Source organism: Brachyhypopomus gauderio, chromosome 17 (genome assembly GCF_052324685.1).
Source record: "Brachyhypopomus gauderio isolate BG-103 chromosome 17, BGAUD_0.2, whole genome shotgun sequence".
NCBI classification, from domain to species: Eukaryota; Metazoa; Chordata; class Actinopteri; order Gymnotiformes; family Hypopomidae; genus Brachyhypopomus; species Brachyhypopomus gauderio.
In genome coordinates this window covers 13871008-13887566 of record NC_135227.1, presented here as the reverse complement: position 1 = coordinate 13887566, position 16559 = coordinate 13871008, and the positions used below count along the sequence as shown (strand labels likewise).

At 41.1% G+C, this 16559-nt stretch overlaps 1 long non-coding RNA gene across 1 annotated transcript; it reads left to right on the top strand.

Moving 5' to 3' along the window:
• Positions 1 to 1838: 1838 nt before the first annotated feature.
• On the top strand, positions 1839 to 11542 carry LOC143480794 (uncharacterized). The gene is made up of 6 exons (XR_013121881.1): positions 1839 to 2060; positions 3016 to 3117; positions 3812 to 3932; positions 4016 to 4095; positions 4228 to 4271; positions 8881 to 11542. It is a non-coding gene; the product is annotated as an uncharacterized LOC143480794 (long non-coding RNA).
• Positions 11543 to 16559: the final 5017 nt, after the last annotated feature.

Below are 16559 nucleotides of genomic sequence, written 5' to 3'. Positions count from 1 at the left end.
TTATTCTAGTAAAGATTAAATAAGCATGTAATGTGGCATTTTCATGAAAAAAACGTTTGTCGACTGTGGAAAAATAATGAAAAAGCTGAAGCCAACAGAAAGGTTTAGTCTAGGGCTGTGGAGAGAGCAGCTTCTTCTCAGTGTCTTCTCAGCTCAGCTGCCAGTTCAAAATGCACAACATTAGGTAATATGTTAAATTGTTATATTATTATGCACCCATAATTATATTTTTGTACCAAGGAAGCAGGCATGACATAGCATCTTCCACTGATTTTTTTTTGTTCCTGCTTTTGGAATATCTGGTATGGATTTAGGTGTGAATGTGCAGCATTTGTCCCGGTCTGAGCTCAGGTTTTTGTGTTACTTAGAAAACAGTAATATTTGTGCTGGGAAACCCTGTTCTGCAACAAATTAAACAACCAAAAAGTGCATGTGTGCTCACTGCCTCCTGGATATTGTTGGAGTGGAAGAGAAGCACCACAGACATCATCATTGTTCTAAATATTCTAAGATGTTTAAAGCTCTCATCCAACTTGCCCACGGTGCTCTGAATAATTAAACACTTAATTTAAAGAAGTTAACATATAATTGCCCAATGAAGAGGCTTTAGTATGCTTAGTCTTTTCCCTCTCTATAGAGGATAAAAATAAACCCCTCACCCATATATAATTTGGTTCCAGCTGAGATCAGAGGTATCTGTAAAGGCTGAGCAGATAAAGGTTTATATATTTATATATATTTATGCCCTGTTTACAATAATTCTAAAAGTAGTTTTACATTGCTGTTTTTCAGGATCCATGTATAATGGAAGAACTTATGCGATTTGAATGACTAAAATAATATTTCAATATATCATTGAATATATTCATTAAACATATAAACAACAACAGATTAACAACTTTAATATAGTTTAATGAGATGCAAGTCACTAGGTAATTTTCATTAATCGACAGAGCTTTTGCTGAAGTACAAATATAAATTTCATTAAGAAACATGAAACCAGGGGTCAAAAAAGGACTTTCGAAGTCTGAAACAGTAGGGAAAAGTCAGAGTTAAGCCATGCAGAAAATTAAATAATTTGTAGGAAATAATTGGCCATTTTTTGTTGAGTGTGTGTGTGTGTGCTCGTGCATGCATGTGCATACGAGTGTGTGCACATGTGTATAGGTGTGTACGAATGTGTATTTAAGCATGCACATTTGCAAGAAACTAAGTGTAAATATAATTTCAGATGAACTTAAAGTGTCAAAGGGTTAAGTGCTAGTAATGTGATTTAGTCAAGAAACTATTTCCATGTATTTTCTCTTATGTTTTATTCTCTTGTCCTTTTTCACTCTTCAAATACAAAAAAATACAAAACAACTACTGGAATAAATATGTGAAGATGGTTAATCAATAGACTGTTAATGTACCATGGCATTATATTGTAGCATAATCAATAACCATACCAAATTTAATCATACTGGTGAAATGTAATCATCTATGGTTTGGGATTCTCACAGGACAAATATCCCACCAGTCATTACTAACCTAAATGCTAAAAACTGTATGGTCAATGGCATAACAGTTTACACAGATAAATTCTGTGTATTTGTGCAGTCTGCGAGGACAGGTGTGCCTGCTGATTCTGTTTTCACTGCCCGTGTGACTGATTGAATTGTTACAGGGAGAGCTAGCAGGCTGTGATGCTCTGGGGGACTGGGTTGTGGATCACTGGCCATCCTATCTTCCCACAGACCTTTTAGGATGACTGCAGCTCCCTTCTGCTGTCCATTCACTGAATGTTTCATTCTGCCCTGTTTTATATTGTATCTTTCTTCTCTTTTTATTTTTCTGTCAGCCTGTAATGTCTTTTGATTGACACTAACTATTCCTTTGCCTATAATCATTGGCATGTGCATGAGAGAACTGATAATGTTAATTATCTTTCCACCTGTCCCCGTTTAAATACCGCTTCTTCTTTCCTACCCAGAGGTTGTGACAGGTGTTCAACAATTTTTGTGATCTAGTGGCACCTCACACATCCAGTTTCCCATCTGGTCATTACACAAATGATATAGGTAAACTTCAATAATACTTTCATTCCTACTTAATAAAGCAGTTTTTGTGTGTGAATCATGGCCACAAATAATTTACTATTAATTAATTTTTCACATTTATGCTCTTGTTTTAGATGTAAATCCTGTTTATTAATGGACTCATCTTGTAGGCAAATTGCTTTTTAATTAATTTACTGCTGTGACTCAAAAGATAATAAGCATGGTTAAAATGGTGCCTCTGAAATGCAATGAGAATACACCCACATTGCTGCCATGTTGTGTGAAGTAATTTAGCAGACTCTTCGTTACCTGAATGCTAAGCTGACACGTTGTCATTTGAGATGCAATGGCTAGCAAATGCTCATAACCCTCTGGGGCTTCAGCCTAACCATGTCTGCATCAACTCCAGCTGTGTAGGTGGTGTCTTCATTAAAGCAAAGATTAATAAGTAAGACATGGGTTTAATAGTCATTCAGTCACAGTAGCACAGGTGCTGGGTGCCGTGTATATTTATACACATACACACACACATGTGGCGCCGTGGCAGTGTGATTGAAATTTGGTTAGCAGATGCTAGCTCAGGTAAATGTGGCATTAAACAGTTGCAGATAAGAGTTATTAGGATTAAGAATTAGACAAACTAAATTTGAGGCTGAACTTTTCCATTTTTTCTTTATGAAAATAAGAGACTAGATGAGTGTTTGGGACATCAGATTGTCAATCACTAAATATCACCAAAGGTATTTGGGTGTGCAAAGTGTGGACTGTTCTCAGATGAGTAGAGGAATTGCATTTCTTATCAGTTTCACTTCAGATTTGTCAGTGTGCTTATCATATAAACAGTAAACTGTAATTTCACTGTAAGATCTCACTGAATAATATGTGGTCCTGGAGTCACATCAGATAAAACCCTTTTTTTAATCAAATTGTCTGGAATGACGTGATACCCTTTCTGTTCTATTGTCTGTTTTAGCAGATTTTGTCTGTGGAAACCCATTGCCCTGCACAATTTCCCTGCTTTAGTACATCGGATTCAACTCATTACCTAACTAACAACTTCTTGCATAATCTGGATCAGGTGGGCTAGAGGAAGGAAAATCTAAATAAATACATTATTGTGGGAACCTATGACTGGTGGAAAAGTCCTTTTATTTTATGCATTGTGTTTTCCAATTACCACTTCAACCAAAATGGCTAAATCTTGTGCTATCTTTGTATACCTTGTAACAAACATAACTACAAATAATCACAACCATTTGAATCAAGCTAAAAGTTCAAATTTAGTGGCCGGAAAGGTGTGTATACCTTTGGAAAAATCCAGCATCTACATGAAGGAAAAATCAATGCATACATCATTTTATTTTGTCCTTTGCAGTCATATCCAGGACCTTGAATACTGAGATTTGTCTGATGTTTTTGTGTATTATGTACTGACATACTGTCTAGCCAACAAGAAGGACATAAAACACTGCTATACAATGGCTATTTTTAACAAACCAATCTATATACTGATGTTGAACTGCACTTGCATTGCTGGGTTAGTATGACCTTTGTCATTTGAGATGCAAATGACTTAGTAAAAGTCCTGAACTACTGCTGCTACTGTCTAGGTGTATGTTAAAATGTTATTTCTAGTTCTTTCTAAAGGCAGGCTAATGAAAATCTCTCCATTTAATAGGTTGGCTCAAAAAAACAATATGCATTCCTTTGTGATCTTTTCATGTTCATATTATATAAAAATTAACATCACTTGTTTTTTTCCATTCTGATAGTGGCAACAGCTCAATGAGACATTTTGTGTCATTATTCCATGGATGTCAGCATTTCACTGCACCATCTACTGTTTTTCTGCCACCAAAAAGCATGTGCATCTGCCAGTGAAGTAACCATAAGGTCCTCTTCAAATTTGTCTATTCTTGCTCCCACTTGCATCAAGCCCAAGTTAACAAATGTCTCTTCATGTTTTTATCTCTTAGACATGTTTTTTGGTGTTATCCTCTCCAGACAACAGCATGGATCACTTCAATCCACTGCACCAGTAGGAGACCGGCACTAGGTAGTCCCTAAACGTCCTGTGATTCCAAACTATCCAAACCTGAAAATTATGACCGTGCTCTCATGGACTGCAGTGGGTTTCTTCTAGAGACATCATTTGATCACACTTTCTCATTGTCTGATTTCTGCACAGATCACTCCAAAGAAACCTTCATCATATTGCTTCTCACCGGAAAGGTTTGGGCTTGGGCTACTTTGCAGGAGGGGAGGGAAGTGGAGATGGGGACATGGTCTTTTACGTTGTTCACAGATCAGATCTAGATCCATGCAAGGCAGCTTGCTGATGATGGATTGCACCATTGCTTCTTGCTTGCTAGTCACTGCCAGTGTATGGAACTAACTGGTTCTTATCATGGCTTTCTGTCCCGCACCACTACTATGGCTTAGCCACCATGGTTGAGAGTCCTGCCCAACAGGAGATAAAATTTAATACCTACAATATAAGGGGACCTTCCTGAGGTCTTCAGCAACAGGCTGAACTTCCAGACCACCAAATGTCCACCTCATTATCTCTGGAATGGTGTCTTAGACTGGCTGCACAGTGCTCATGGGTCTAGTCCTTGTCAGTCAGTAAGATGCTAGCCATGTAGGAATACATCAGGAAAGCTCTGAGGCAGGAGTTCGTCTATCCCTTTATGTATTCTACAACTGAATGCATCTTCATTGTGGACAAGGATGTAAACATGTGGTGCTGGATCAACAATCAAGACGTTAATGGTGAGGCACCCCATGTCATTATTGCCCTCCACACTAGTTTAAAGAGCTCATACAGGAGGGTAAGGAGTGGGAGATGACCCGCTCCACCACCATTGGACTTATTAGTTTTAGTTTTGAGGTCTTGAATGACATGGTCTTCTGGTTTTCACAGATGAAATCCTGATCTACTTGGCCAACTTGTGTAATGTCAGTACTATGTTGACTAGATTATTGGAGAAATGTTGTTTGTTTAAGCTAGATCATTAAAGTCTCCTTTCTAGACTTTCTAGACTACATCTTGTATCACAAGTGTGTGTGCATGGATGAGCACACAATCTAAGCCATTTGGGAATAGCCACTACCCAGAACCATTGGGGAATTTCAGGGGTTCAGGGGTTCATGAACTTCAAGGGTTACTTCATCCATGGCTTCAACTCCTTTGCTGTTTTCCATGCCTCTCAAAGGGTCTCTGCACGGTGTTGCCTGATTCCTGGTGGCAGAGCAGGCATTCACCAGCAGGTTAATCACTAATCCACCCTATTGATGTCAAATGTATTTATATGCTGCTTTTGTCATAAATTCATAAAGCAGCTTAAATCCAAGCACCCTAGTTAGCAAACCAAAGGTGTCAGTCGGACGAATACCTTGAAGAAATCTACAACAAGGCATTGTAGAAATCGTTGGCTGATGTGGAGGTGGCAGGAACTACAGCAGGGCAGATCAGGGGGTGGGAGGAGCTATAGCAGGGCAGATCAGGGGCTGGGAGGAGCTATAGCAGGGCAGATCAGGGGGTGGGAGGAGCTACAGAATCTAACGAAGGTTGAGGCTCAGCAACAACATGACAACCTGAATAGATGTAGCTTGGCAGAAATATACTTGTTCAAATACTAAAATGTGTAAAACTAGGATATATAATGTGCAATGTGCAAGACAGATATACAGATAAAAGTATAAAGCTCGGAGGAAAAACAGACATGAGGGCTCTGGTACATCAGTCATCCACCACACTCAACCAGCAAAGTGACAAAAAGGGTGACAGCCTCACAACTTTTTGGTCCCCTCATTCTTTACACTAATCCAATGTAACCTCAGTTTCCAGCTGACTCTCTTTCACTGGTCACACGGGAAGCCAAATGTACAAGTCAACAAATAATTCGCCTGTTTTGAGGAAGGGTAATCATCCGCAGGTAGCAGGTGCCCTCCAGGATAATGTCACACCCACCCCAGCCTTCATGGTAGACAGCACTTGTGAGAGCCCTCGAGCCTCCTGCCTGGCTGCCGTGGGGGTGGGGATACATTCCTCCACACCTGTAGATCCTGGATCCTTATCTCTGCTGAGAACTAGCACCATTTGCTAGGTTCCCATCAGCAGTCATTGACTGACAATGCTGCACTCCACTCCCTCTATACTTCCCACTTGGGTTTTGGATCATGTCCCAAGTTAACTTGTGTTTACTTTTCCAATGTCATTTTTTTTCTTCTTTGATTTGTTTTCATCTCCTGGTGCATCTTTCACTGATATGCAGGGCCGGAGTGGGACACTTTTTCAGCCCGGGAGTTTTATGACCAAATCCGGCCCAAAATTATTTTTCCCTCCCAATCGGCCCAAACTAGAGATTAACATGAACCGGCCCATCGGGAATCCTCCCAAATCCCGATTAGCCACTCCGGCTTTGCTGATATGATCAGATCTCAGGCTGTGTGCTGGTGCTCTGCATGCACAGTACATAGATCCAGATTAAACCTAGAACCTAGACAAAAATACTTTCTGTAGGTCCTTACTCAGCAATTTGAGCGTATTAGCAAAGTGTGTCACACATAAAGCTTGGACTTCACATCTGGACTGTAAGAATTATTTATTCATCTGCTCAACACATCGCAAGTAACTGCAACTAACCAATGTCTGCTGACAATAAAGGATGGCTGGATGTAGAAAATAGGCTTGCTTGGTTCCTGTATGGATGAAAAGAGGTGATGGCTGTCTGTGACTGCTCCAGCTGGTCCTGTTCGAGGCTGATAACGTTCACATCTATTCAGATGAAACCTTGGCCCACTGATCCTATTGGACGGTTTTTTAGATTGTGTTCATTAAAATGTTTCATGAATTCTGACTGTCACTGAGAGGCAATCAAACCAGGATAAATGGCACTTCTGCAAAACAAAAGCCCAGTGATTAAAAAAGTGGGGTGGAGAATTATCTTGAATCTCAGTGAATGGGTACAATACCATTAATGTGTACAGACAGCAAAACTCCGCTATGCATGAGGGATGCTGAGGAATTAAACCTTAATTATTTAAACCAAAAGTAAACAGAAAGATCCTATAAAGTTAGAATTGACACAGAGCTCTTTAAGCCGTGCACAGCTCATCTGCACTGTTTGTCCTCTCCAAACATGGTATACGTCTGTGCTTAGTACTCACACTCTGTGTTTAGTATGCTACACACTCTTTGTCTATTTTACCTACTTTCTCTAGGGACAGCCCCTGCCAACAGAACTGAAAGACTAACCCCGTGTTTTTTTTTTTCTTTCATCATTCTACCCTTTTTCTAGATGATGTCTGGCCTGAACTCATAAAGCAAATATCACATTCCTCCCTTGTCAATACAGATATTAATGACAACAATCATAACTCAGATCAGTATTCCTATCCTGGAAGGCTTTACAAACCTGAAGTTTATCTATATCAAAATTTCTGAGGAGCTTCCTTGGCCTAGATAACTTTGTTGTGAAATGAATTTGAAATGTAGGCTTTTTTTCCCCCAGGTATAAGGTATCTCAACCCCCCCACACCCTCCCCCATGTGTCATCAAAGATAATAGAGCAAAATTGTGTGCCCTCATAGAAACACATTACCCCACCCTCCTCTCTTGCTTATTATACAGTATGCCATTTGTAGCATAAAGAAAGACACATGCATTCCCCAGATTTGAGCCTGAGTGTTTTTTTATTTTATTTTACTTCTTGAATATGTGAAACAATGACAATGATTGATGGAGCGAATACTTGCGAGGCTATACATTGTATCCATTCCATTATCAGCCCTGGGGAAATGCAGGCGGATACATAGGGGCTTCATGATGGAAATGGAAGTGCAGTATTAGGTTTAGTGAACCTCAGGGCAAAGGTGTATGTCTCTGACAGGACTCATCAATTTGTTTGATAGTAATGAACTGTGACTCGATGCTGGTCTAGCATGTAGTTGCCTTCTCCGTTTCAGTTGCAGTAATAAACTGTTTTATCCTCCCAACCTCCAGTGTGGATCAGCTAGGATCAGCTCCCCTGAGAGCCAGCAATACATTTACAGAAGACAATAAGGCACCAGAACAGAAGCCAAGGAAAAAGAAAGAGAATACATGATAATACATGATGCAATGAAAGAGGCAAAATGCCATTTTGTGGCACTCAATACAGCCTGGGACCTCTGGACAAAAAGAGCTGTAGGACACTTAAATCTGTAAAGAGCATTTTCTGGTCCTGTCTGAACTGGTCACTCGCATATCATGTAGTGTGGTAGGACAGCCAGATTTGGTGTAGCACTGAGAGGGCAGTGGTACAACATTCTACTTCAACAAAGCCGCAGGGTGCAAGCCAGCGATTTCAGGCCAAGACACAGGACACAGGACGTTCCTATAGGCGGAATATTGATTTTTGACCTGGCAGGCAGAACCAAGCCCCATGTCCACTTGTGTCAAGGGGACATTCTTCAATGTGTCCCCCAGTAAGGCTGCAGGTGGTAGACATGTCCTTAGCAGAGCTGGTGGGTGTAGCACTTTGCAGTGCTTTGGAGAGAGTGAGGAAGAGAGGCTGGTGTTTTCTGTCTGCTGCGAGTTGGGGATTTGTTTGGATTGAATCAATCACGATTTCTCTGTGGAACAGTTTTGCATCAGTTTATGAATCTTCATTCCATAAAATGGGATTTTGAGGGATAGACTACGCATTTTTGTAAAATACATACAACCTAAAAATCTGAGCACATGTGACTGATTATACACACACATACACACACATAACATAACATGTCACCAAGTCGGAAGCTAGAATCCCACACACTGCCCACATCCGGAATGTGATTAATTGTGTTCTCTTAGGGGACTGACCAGCTGACCAGTGTGCAAACCAGTGTGTAGAGGCAATGGACCTGTCTGAGCAGTGACCTTCCACAGGCGTCTGGAGCACTCCTCCTCCATTCCACTACTTACCATCCTCACCACTGGCTATGACCAAACTAAATACAAAGAAATGAAGGAATATGCATTTATAACCATTTTTAAATATCTGTTTCTGAGCATTCAACCATATATAGATTCTCAGGTGACTTTTCCACTGACTTCAGATGACTGTTTGTTTTGCACATTTGTGATTTCTGCTTTGTGATATATTTCTGCCCTTAGATAAAGCCCCAGCTCTAATTGTCACAAGGCTGGGATGGCATTAGCCTGTTTGGTGACATCATTCCCTGTCTCCCTGCACCACAGATTGCAAATGAAATGTTTAAATATATTTGCCTGCCTTCATTTAAAACTACTGGAAAGGAAAAGGGCACATTTATCATGGGCTTGCTTGAAGATTGGTTGCCCCAGTCTTTCCTGCTGGCTGTGTGCCTGGCCTGTGCAAAACTAATTAGATTGGCTCCTTGCCTTCAGTTTATCAACATGGAAAAATGTTGCCAATGGCCCTGTCTGTTGACTTCAGTCTCCGAAATGCAGCCAAAATTTCAAACATTTGTTGTTTGATTAGGCGATGTGAGCACAGACAGAACAACAGGAAAAGGGTGCTCAGGAATCCCCCATGTCCCACTGCTAAGATCATGTCAAAAACATTTATTAAGTGGTCGAAGGAGATCCTTAGGATCACTGTTGCAAATAATGTCAGAGGTTCCATTTTAGTTTAGGATTTGTTTGTTGGTGTGTATAATATTCATATTGACTTGATGTTCAGCTCAACACTAGCAAAAAGAGAATTTTCTCATTCCTTTTTATATGTCCTTTATACTTGATACTTTCCTAATCACTTTTTAATGGTAAATCCAAATTACATTACTGTGTCAAAAACGTGCAGCCAGCTGAGATCATTTATTGTAATTACTGGGAAATGATCACCATTCAGTCTGCTCCATTCCCCCGGCTCTCACCATGTTCCAGAGGTCTTCTCCTTTGAAATGCTACCTGGAGCACATCACATCTCAGCTCCTCACAGACGAAACCGGCGGCTCTGAGTCTCAGCGCAAATATGGAGGCTCTGATTTGCGAGAATGATTTGACATCAAAGAGTGTTTGAAGTGTGCCCCTGGAACACGCTTCTCACGCTTGTCGTCTGTCAGCGTGCGCTGCCCCCCGCCACCGTCCCAGCTACCAAGGTGTCACTGCAGGGCTCAAAGCAGGACCTCTTCCAGCTCCTCGTGCAGCTGAAACCTTCATTAAGCCCCTACAGCGGAAGCTCCCGTTCTTGAGGGATTCGGAGGCAAGGTCAGTGCCGTGCCTGTGTCGTTCGCTTTAGGGGACTTCACACGCGTGTTTTCAAAAACACATGGCAGGGCTGGTCACACCTCCTGACGTCCCAGCATAGAGAGTGCAGCCTGGCTACAGCAGGGCCAGGAGACCCAGCACACTGAGCCAAACTGCACTTTCATTCAGTGGAAGCGCCAAAAATAGGAATCCACAATATCTACTTATTATATTTTAATTTGACTAACATGCTGTTTTTTATGTTATTTGAGTTATCTTACTCACTGGTTTTCCATGAGGGTTATTGAAATTGAAGTCATGAAGCTATGTTGCATCATATTGTAATGAGTAAATGTAATGCACTGAAATAAGAACATCAAGAAATCTCTAGGATGACTGGTATCCACTAGGTTCAATATCAGCCAGTTGTTCCTGACATGTTCCTGTGCTGGATGGGTTTTGGACACACACTCACGAACCCAAACTAGGCCTTCTGGGAACCCAGAATAGACTTCTATTGTGTTTTATGCTCTTATAGCTTATTTTGTCCTTTATTGTTTATTTTGGTCATGTTGAGCTGTCTGATGTCAAACTGAGGAGGACAAGGTTCCCATTTGAATCTTAGTTCTTCAAGACTTCTTATGCTCTCACTAGTTTTTCCTCGCCATTGTCACCTTTGGCTTCCTCACTGGGGACCTGGACCCAGACCTCTGTGAAGTTGCTTTATTTGTTTTGTGTTCATAATGTATAACCTAGCTAACCTTGATGAATTTATACTATACATGAATTTGCAGTGCCATTTTCTTGATGAGAATGATTTCTTTATTATATCATTGGTGGCATTTCTCAGGCAGGATATAAGAAAAGATGTAGTAAGCTCAGGCCTCACAATAAATGTATTACCATTTGCATGCTTTTAATAGGCCTACTTTAATTTTCATACTAGCCTTCTTGGTTCCTCCCCTGCAGTGTCGGGGCTGATTAGCCTAAGTTTAGGAAGGTCGTGTTTGGTAATTCCCTGGCTTCATTACAAATACATGGGTAATCACCTTACCAGACACTAGACATGGCGCTCATGCACACGCACGCACACACGCACACACACACACACACACACACACACACACACACACACACACACACACACATACACACACACACACACACAGCCCTGAATGCTGTAATTAGGAGTTTAGACTCTTTCTGCCAGAAGCTCTATGATTTATTCTTTATGACTCATGACCTTAATCTAAAAATGGATGCATTATTTTTGCAAAAGTGTTGCGAAAGCCCTGCCGTAGTCCTTGATAGAGACAGAGACAAAGAAAAGAAAGGAAGAAGGAAAGAGTGACAAGTGTGATAGGAAATCTGAATGCTTTATTTAATGATTAATGTGTTTACCACTAACTGGTATTTTTATATTAAAATACCTTTTGTCAATATGTAGTGTTGTGACACATTTAAAATGTTATGGTACTATAGTACTGCTTAAAAAAATAATTTGAGGTTTAAATAATACACATTGATTTAGTGCTTTGCTGTATTACAGCAGTATTAATAATTTCAATTATACTTACTTTGTTGTCCATTTATCTTAGTATGATTATCATCCCCAACAATTTATCAGTTTATCACTATTTAAAAGCACACTGATTTCCCATTGATGCTCCACAGAGGCCAGGTGAGTTACACAGCACTGTCATCTTTATCAACCCCCAGCTTGATATTTCAGTGTCCATTATGTTTGAAATGATCCATAAAGAAGGCTATCTACAGACCTTCCAGCTCTGTCTATGATGTTTTATGAGAGATTTTGCAGATGACAGGCACTGACACACAGATTAAATGGAGCCCAAGTCCTTAAAACTGGTGTGGGCTCAACTTCTTCACCTGTCAAAATCTTCACCTGTTCCACTGGTCTAGAAAAGTGGCATTAATATATCACATAAGTGACAAAAGATATTTGATGTTGTCTCCAGTCCTGCTCATGTATGACGTGCCATGACCAAAACACAAAACAATAAAACAACTGCAGAGATGTATGAGGCTAAAAGGGCTACAGAAGCATTTCTAAAGGCCAGTACATTCATCAAGCAAAGAGAGTTAAACTATACAAATGAAATATATTCCAGAAATTGAAATTCTTCCTAGGAGTGCACTTCCTGTAAAACCACACCACAAGTGCAGCACACAGTGCTGAAGGTAAAAAAAAAAAGTTATGATAACAGGAAAGGGCCTGCAGAGATTTGTTCATCTTGAAAAGTCTCTGTTTACATAGCCACTATAGCAAAATCACTAAACAAGAATGGTGTTGGTGGTAGGATGCCAAGGAAGAAAATACTGATCTAAACAAATAAACAATCAAGTGTGCAATAGACCACCTGAATGTTCGCCAGAGCTTCTGGGAGTATGTTCTTTAGACAGATAAGACAACAACCCCTATTTGGCAGAGAAGTAAAATGCTATGTTCAGAGGGGAAAATAAAACACACCCACCATCCCTGACATCAAGTAAGGCTGACAGGGCATAATGGTTTGGGGTAGCCCTGCTGCCTCAGGGCCTGGACAGCTTGCTATTTTAAAAGAAATAATTAGGTTAAAATTGTAAGAAGTTTGGTCATGCAACAGGACAAAGACCAAAATCAAATGAGAAAAAGACCAGCTTAAAAAAGAAAAATGTGGTAGTATAGCAATGTTAGAGTCCAGACCTCAGCTCTCTGAGATGTTGAGATGTGCAACATGACCTGAAGAATGCTTTTCAAGCAAGGAATCTCAGAGAGATCACTGAACAGAGATATCACTGAAGAAAAGGATACCTCCACAAAAGGCACAGTTTCATATTCATACATTGTTTAGCCATGCGTAAATTTGTCCAGATGTGGAATGGCAATTATGTAGTCTTCCATAGTCAAGGTGATCAACAACACTGCGTGACCAGCAGAGGTGTCAATTCCAGGTTCAGAAAGTCCTCACCAGGATTTTGCTCAAGCTTGCTAGATTTTCTAATAAGTGCAATCCAGGTAAAATTAGTGGAATCAACACAATCCAGGAAGCCTGAGCAAAATCCTGGTGAGGACTTTTACTTTCTGAGCCTGGAATTGACACCTCTGGACCAGCTACTGGGGAAAATATTTTGTTACTGGTTTCAGACAACATCAGCTATGTTATCAGGAGGCAAAAAAACTGTAACGGAAATCGTTATCTGAGGCACCCTTTTAAACTTTTTTTTTTTTTGATCCAAGGCAGTTAACAGGATATTTTCATGACCAGCTGCACTCATCTGGTTAAATGTCCATCCGTCCGTTCATTGACGGTAGATTAGGATTATGCCAACCATGAAGTATCAAACGCAGCAAGACGAATCCTGTGGACCAAGTAATGGAGTCCCGAGTCGTTTTAAAGCCCGGGACGGAATAAGATAAGGCCACGGCACCTCTGACGTCAGCACCTGGCGCGAGTGTCATGCTGACCACAAAAGTGCAGCTTTCTATTACGTCATGGTGTTTCTCAGCCTCGGGTCTCTCGGGTTACTCTGTGATGCCTAAGCCAAACAAAAGGCAAAGGCAAGCCTTTCGATCTCATAACGGGTCTGACTGACCTCATTCGTCATCCGTGTGCCTTTGATTTAGTTCTTTTGTGCTGCCACTTGAAGGTCAGTGTTCGTAGTGCGACAGAGAGAGAGAGACGACGCCCTGACCGGTCGCCAGCATTTATATTCATTTGCGTTTGTCAGTCGCTAATGAGTACTACCAGCAAGCCCCGTGCTGTTTGACGACGACGACTGATTCACCTAAGAATAGTCTGATCGGCTTTCTCATCCATTTCAGATGAGCACCTTATCGTGTTTCGCTCTTTCCACTTCATGACTTTAAAGCCAGAGAATTAAGGCGTATACAGCACCATTATTAAATCATGCTAGCTGACAGACGGTGGGACGGCTGGGCAAAATAAACGGCACGAGGCAGTATTTCACGGTTGCGTGCTGATAGCAAAGATTGTTTGAGGCGACAGGAGTTGTCTGCTTGTTCATCGAATTATTATTATTATTATTACAATGATTGTGTGAGCGTGGTTTTGTCTGTGTCTCGAAGGCTGCTTTGCATTCACGAGGCTGAGCTGCAATATCAGCAACAAATTTGCTTTAACCTAATCAATATGGGATCCACAGTTCTCTTTGACTGCTTCGACAAACTACAAAAACATTCATTCGTTAAGTTCTTCCGTAACATATTTTTAATGGTGAGCTTTTAGGATGATCATGTCTGCTCTTGCATTTCTTATATTACAAGGCTACAGTCAAACTTCACTGATAAAAGCAAACTTCAAAGGCTGTATTCTGCACATGGCTGTATTCTGCACTTAACATTTACAGTAATAAATACAGGGCTACTAGTTCAGGTTCAGATGTGTTTAGCTAGTCTCGTAGAACTAAAATGGGTGACAGGCAACACTGAACTCAAGAGAAGTGTCGAGATGCTTTCTGAATCTCATAGTACTCTCAGATCATTTGAAGAGGCTAGGCATCCGCTTCCTTCCGCTTGTCATCTATTTGATATGAGGTTGCTGTCTGACACATGATGTGGTGTGTCGTGGTGCTAATAACTTTAGGTGATGGAGGCAAGGCGAGATGGATAGCTGAGGAGAGCGCGGAAGATGGAGCATGATGGATGGTACAGAGCAGTGGCTGTTCCTCTGGAGGTCGAGCCGTTTTTCACGCCGCTTGCGACAGCCGGACACCTTGCTTATTTTGGAGAGATTTTGTTGATTCATGCACTATTAACCTTTACTGTTTGTTCTGGCAAGTCAACACAACAGGACACAGAGCAGCTGGTTCGAATGTCCATTCAGCACAAACCTAAATGTGGCTTTTTGAAACTACCACATCTAAATAAGCTCATCCGGTTCTGCCTTTTCACTGTCTTTGAATCATTAAAATAGCACTCAACATCTACATGAAGATTAATATTTGTTGAAATCTCCTGCAGACTAGACCAAGAAAATGGGACTTTTAGAGTGCTTCATACAAATGAAGGGCATGTTCAATAAGATGTAATGGTGGGCTCAAAGTCATCTTTCTTTAAACAGATTTTAGCCATTTTGGGCAATATTCTAGTGGTGATCCTATTGTTGGACAATTTACTAGTCCATAAAGTTTTTTTGTGGTTCTTCCAAATCAGTGTGGTTGTCATGTAGGGCCCTGCACTGTTCAGCTTTATTGCTCCCATGAAATGATGGCGGGAGGCAGCAGGTCAAATGAATGCCCATGTTAGCAGCTAACAGCAAGGAGGATGGACGATCCTGGTCTCTGAATCTTCAGTCCACACTGACAGCTGTGTCTAAATAATACACACACACACACACACACACACAAGCACATGCATGCACACATGTACACTTGTTCTTCAGCAATACAAGTTTCAGGACGTAAATATAGCTTGATCTCATAAATTATTCTCACCAAACCAGAGTGTGTCTGTGTGTGCTAGTTCGGGTGCATGCATTGCTGGGTGAAGTGTGTGTTGGGGGAGGGGGTGAATGTGTGTGTTTAGACAGCGTTCAGCTGCGATGGCTCATAAATTGTGTGTGCATTTGTTTACTGATGTGCGTTCGAGGACTGATGTCTTGTTCAAGGCGGCTTGCAGGCATCAGAAGATTCACGGTTCAATTTGGCGTCTGGCATTTTTCAAATAAACTCACATGCTGCTGTGGGAGGAGAGGGAGCATCAACACAGCAGTAAATAAGAGATGTGATATGACACCAGGCCCTCTAACACACACACACACACACACACACACACACTCAAATACTTAATATCCACACACACACACACACACACACACACACACACACAAACAAGCACCACATGGTTCCATTTAGCATTATGGATAGTCCTTACCAAACATCAGTATTATATATCTTACTCCTTATGAGTAGAATAATTATTTGACAGGGCACCTGCAGGTAAGATCATGGTTTATATTTCTACACATTGCACCATAAGCCTGTGGCCTAAATGGACTCTTCTGTACCTTCTTATCCACAGAGCTTGATATGAGATTGAGATGTATGCAGTCACCTCTGATTCAGGCACAGTCACCATTTGGAAGCCGAAGCCGTCTGGATGCCCGCTATGAGCCTCGTGCTGCTTATTCAAATGGTTGGCATTTGCACGTGGATACACTAGTGTGCCGTAGCATTTATAAGGTCCCTCCTCCCCTCTTTTTGTGCATGAGCCTAAGAGGCACCTGTGTGCCACATTCATGGAGATAGTGGCAAGGGGGTCGTTTTGATTGACACTTCTAACAAAGGTGAGCAGGTGCAGA